Genomic DNA, 5,119 nt, shown 5'->3' with positions numbered 1-5,119 from the left:
GGGCTGGGCAGCCCTTTCAGTGAAGAAATTCCTGCTGCTGTCCACCCTGAGCCTGCCCTGGCCCAGCCTGAGGCCGTTCCCTCTCCTCCTGGCCCTGTTCCCTGGCAGCAGAGCCCGACCCCCCCGGCTGCCCCCTCCTGTCAGGGACTTGTGCAGAGCCACAAGGTCCCCCCTGAGCCTCCTTTGCTCCAGCCTGAGCCCCTTCCCAGCTCCCTCAGGAGTTCTCCAGCCCCTTCCCAGCTCTCGTTTGCTTCCACCATGGCAATCCAAAGCTCATTAGTGCTGACTCAGCACCTTCAGTCAGTGACTGTCACACTCTGGGGTCCCTGAACAGCCAGCCCTCAATCCCTTGGCATTTCACCTCTAAAAAAGCCTCAGTGAGGACCCTCAGGCTGATGGCACCTGGTGGCTGTAGGGCCCTGTTGAGTTGTTTGGGCTGTGATGGGTTTGGGAGTGACAGACATGGAGAGCTCAAAGGAAAATGTCCAAACTCCCCATCAGATCCAGTCCAGCTCTTACTAGAAATGCAAGGAAAGTAGCCAGGCCCATGCAGGTAGCTCAGGATGATTTATTTGATGACCCCTACAATTATTATCAGAGCTCAGAAGCTCCCAAGGCACAGCAGGACCGTCGGAATAAAACACGGAAGCAGCGTGCGGAGAAGGAATAGAACAGGAGTGAGGTGTGCAAACACACCGTGCACAGGGAAACACTGTGATCCAGGATCTCCAGGGCTGGCAAAATGGGAGCCTTCCTTAGGAAAACCAAGGAGCAGCTGTTTGGAACCGAGAAGTTTAAAGCAGGCAGCACAAAGCAGCTCTGGGTTCGGGGGGATGCCGAGACTGGGGGATCACAGGGAGAAGAGGTCACCTTTGATCGCCCCTGGGGCTCTGCTGGAGATGGAGCCTGGACGGACAGAGCCAGCGTGGGCTCAGCCCCAGGGCCCAGCCAGCGGTGACCCCCAGCTGCCCCTGCAGCCTCCCCAGCCCAGGGCTCCCACAGGGGTCCCTTTGGAAGGGGAGATGCCGGGGGGTCCCCGGGTCAGGAGCAGCGGTGAGAACCTCCTGTCTCACCTGCATTCCCTGCACTCGGTGCTCTCCAGGCTGGGCTTGGCTCTCTCCAGGGGCCGTGAGGATCCTCCCACACTCCCAGATTTGCCTGGTTCTCCATCTGGGATCCTCTCCCATCGAGTCCTCTGGAGCAGCGGCTCAGCCCGGGTCCCTGAACTCATTAATCTCATTAATCTCATTAATCTCATTAATCTCACCAAACCCATCAAACCCATCACACCCCTCTCCGTGGCCTGAGCAGATGCAGGCTGGCAGTGCCAGCCTGGGCAGGGGTGACACCCACACAGAGCAAAGGCCACCACAGGTCACCTCATCCAGCTTTTCACCTCTCCTGGAGCCCGTGGCCTCTTCAGGGCCCTGAGCTGCTCAGGGCCAGGGATCAGGAGAGGAGAGGAGATGGAAAACCAAAGGACATCGTTCCTGCAGCAGAGGCGGGGGTGGCTCCAGCCCTGAGCCTGTAGAGCAAGGGGCTGAAAAGGACAGGAAAGGAAGGACTGGCCAAGACCTCTGGGAGCCCCAGCTGGAGAAAGCCCCAATTTTCCTTCAGTGAAGGTTTCCCTGAAGAATTCCTGCCATTCCCAGAATCCCTGCACTGCTGAGGATGTGCACTTCAGAGATGGGACAAGAGCTCCTCGTGCATTTCAAGGATCCTGCAGAGCCCTTTCCTGTTCTCCCGAGGGGTCTGATCCTCTCCTCCCGTTCCCAGGCAGCAGCAATCAGGGGCAGTGAGTCAGGGCTGCACTCCCTGGTTTTACAGCTGCCACCAGCTGCAGGTGCTGGGCACCTGTTCCCAAGGGCACCAGGACGTGGCTGGCACCCCTGTGCCCCTGCTGTCACTGGTGACATCACGGGGACAATGAGCTGCCACCACAGAGCCCCTGTGAGGAGGCGGGAGGCTCTTCATGGTCCGGTTTTGTCCTTCCCAGCTCCTTGCACCTCTCCAAGGGGGACTGGGAGGGTCTGGTCCTGTTTCAAGCCGTATTTCTCACAGAGCCCTCCAAATGTCACCTCCGTGAGGATCAGCTGGACACCGTGGGACTGGGGAAGGAGGTGGTGGGTTCAGGCGGCTGCCCTGGACCTCAGGAAGAGCAGGACACTTGGTTATCCTGAATAGCCCTAACCCTGTCTTGGCTCTCCTCTCCTGGTTATCCCACTTGGGTCTCCCTGGGTTTCAGTCACAGCTTTTCCAGTGCAGGCCCAAACCTGCTGAGCTCACAGCAAAACCCCTCATCCTCCCGGCTGAGCTCAGGCTCGACATGAAGCACCTCTTCCCAAGCAGGGAAGACGTTTGGTATTACAGAAATGTTCCCTGTGCTCTGCACAGGAGGGTGTGCTTGGGAGGACACAAAGCTGACACTGACAATTCCCTAAATCCATGCTCCAAAATGCGCCTGCCCTGGAGCCCCAGCTGCCCAGGGCAAGGTGGTCACAGCAGCTCCTGTGCTGGCTGGGGGTTCCTTCCTTCTCTGCACCTGCCAGCAGGACTCTTTCTATTTTTTAATCCAAGTCTCCACCAGTGTTTGTCCTCTTTTCCTGGGTTTTGTTGGATTTCAGGACTGTGCCAGTGCGAGGTTATCAGCAAAGCTTTCCTCAGCTCATGGATGTGGTGCTGAGGGCCAGGTCAGGGTGGGGTTATCACTGCAGCCCTTCCTCGCTGCCTGATCCAGCGGGAGGCAGAGAGCTCCTCAAGGCTGGCTCCTGGCCCTGGGGCCTTGGGCAGGGCTTCTCTGGGGCTCAGTTGGCGCTGTGGCGAGCACAGCACAGCCAGGCTGGGCTGGATGAAGGGCTTGGCTCCGTTGGGTTCCCGGGGATCAGGTCACTCCTGGAGCAGCTGAATCGCCCAGGAAAAGAAGAGGCTGTGCTGGGAAGGGCTGGGGGCGTTTGCGCCTCAGTTCAGGGGGGACGAGAGTGGGCACAGCTGGGCCGGGGAGGTCTCGATCCCCGGCCAGGCACTGAAATCAGCCTCAGCATCTCCACCCACAGCAGCAGCCTCGGGAAGGAGGCTCCCAGACCGGTGTTCCATGTGCAGAACAGGCACCAGGAGCTTGGGAAACCTGACCTTCCTGGGTCCGAGGGGGTTCTCACACAGAAATGGAGCCGAGGACAAAGCCAGAAAACGGTTCAAGCAAAGACATGGAAAGAGGGGAACTGCCCGGAGCTGCTGGCACCACCGGACTGCGGTGGGGAGGGTGAAGGGCAGGGACTGAGCGCGACCCGCTCCCGCAGGGACCGCCCCGTGCTCTGAGCAGCTGCGGGGCTCGCTGGCTGCTCCCCGCGCCTTCACCGGGAGCTCCATCCCGCACCCCCTGTCGGAGTGAGGAGGGGGAGCACTAAAGGCTTCACATTTTCAGTCGAGGAGCAGAGCTCTCGCTGAAGGGAGGCTCGGGCCGAGCTCGAGCTGCCTCTGGAGCTGGGTAGGGAGGGGGGCTCGGTTTTCTGAGGAGGTATCTTTTCAGCTTTTTACCGGCTAGCGCTTGTAGTTCAACGCCTTAGAAAGCCTTGAGCAACCCAGAGAGGTAGCACGGGCGATCCAGCACTTTAGTAGCTCTAAAATCGGTACCTGTATCAGCTGCAAAGAGGGAGAAATACAACTCTCTTGGCTCTGCTACCCTTTCTGCAAAGATGTCTTGTCGACTGTTTCTTTTGAAAGCTTCTAACTGTGGGAAATTGAGCGAGCAGAGAGCTGTATTTCTCCCTCTTTGCTTCTGCTGGAGGTATTTGCTTTGCAGCTGACACAGGTACCGATTTTAGAGCTACTGAAACGCTGGATTGCCCGTGCTACCTCTCTGGGTTGTTCAAGGCTTTCTAAGGCATTGAACTACAAGCACCAGCCGGTAAAAAGCTGAAAAGATACCTCCTCATTTGGCACCCAACGTGGGTTTTCCATGGTTTATCTGTGCCTGCTGCTCTGCACGGGGGGGCTGAGGCTCCAGTTAAGCCGAGCACCGAACTCAGAGAGCCCCCGGCTGCCCAGAGCGCTCCCCACACAAAGGCACAGCAGCGCTGAGCCGGCGGCCCCCCTGCCTGAGGAACCGAAAAATAATTAATGCAGCCACTTAACCCCACTGAACCCCTCTCGCTGATATTTACAGGGTGGGGCTCGGGGCCATGGAGAGCCCAGGGAGAGCTGGGGATCCTCCCCTGGTGCCACAAACCTGGACACAGAACGGGAATGAAGTGGTGACCAGCAGCCCGGGCAGTGGGTGGGGGTCCTGCAGGGACCCTGGCAGCAGCTGCCCTGCACCACCCGCGGGAGAGGTGCCCTCGGGAAGGGCTTGGAAAAGCCTGGCAGGGTGGTCAGGAGACGGGAGAGGCAGCCCCAGCTCCTGCAGCTGGTTCCTCACTCACTGTAGAAGCACGGGCCCTTCTCCCAAGGCCTGGGTTTGCTGGACAAGGTTTAACAGCAGCGGAACAAATCCATGGCCAGCAGAACTCCCAGGAGTGCTGAGGGCACAGGAATGAATCCAGGCCGAGGGTTTAAAGTCTCGTAGCAAGGCTTTGTTTGGATCCATTCCTCGGCTGAAGCACCCCAGGACAGGACCAGAGCACAAGAGGGCAGTGGGGTCCAGCAGGCAGAGCTCAGGGAACTTGGACCATCCTCCAGGGGCACCTGGAACCTCTGGAGCCGGGCTGGATCTGCATGGGAAGTGCATGAGACCCCGGATAACCTGGAGCCACAGCAACACCGGGGTTTATGGGGATGTTTATGGGCTCCTGCCCCGTGCAAAGGGAGCTGATGAACGTCCTGGAGCTGCCTCTCCTTGCAGCGCACAGCAGATTTACAGCCCGATCTCGCAGCCCTGCAAGGACACAGCTCCGTGTGCTCGGGAAGGACAGGCCCTGCCTCTCCCCTCCTCCTGGGCCAGCAGCTCCTTCGCTGGCTCTGAGGCCCTTTAACCAAGCCCCAGCCCCGGCTCTTCCCTTACCTCCCCCCAGGCTCAGCTTTTGTTAGCCCAGCTCCCCCAGGCCTCTCTGCAGAGCCCCCCCAGTTCCAGAACCCCCCAACGCCAGACCCCCCCCAGTTCCAGAGCCCCCCCAGTTCCAGAACC

At 59.4% G+C, this 5,119-nt stretch overlaps 1 long non-coding RNA gene across 1 annotated transcript; it reads right to left on the bottom strand.

Moving 5' to 3' along the window:
• Positions 1–548: 548 nt before the first annotated feature.
• LOC109146002 lies at positions 549–3,570 on the bottom strand. Its single transcript, XR_002047755.3, has 2 exons — positions 1,074–3,570; positions 549–906 (listed from the first exon to the last, which is right to left on the bottom strand). It is a non-coding gene; the product is annotated as an uncharacterized LOC109146002 (long non-coding RNA).
• Between the last annotated feature and the right edge of the window lie 1,549 nt (positions 3,571–5,119).

Source organism: Corvus cornix, chromosome 19 (genome assembly GCF_000738735.6).
Source record: "Corvus cornix cornix isolate S_Up_H32 chromosome 19, ASM73873v5, whole genome shotgun sequence".
In the NCBI taxonomy this organism is placed as follows: domain Eukaryota; kingdom Metazoa; phylum Chordata; class Aves; order Passeriformes; family Corvidae; genus Corvus; species Corvus cornix.
Note: the sequence above shows the minus strand (reverse complement) of the source record. Positions and strands in the feature narration are given on the sequence as shown.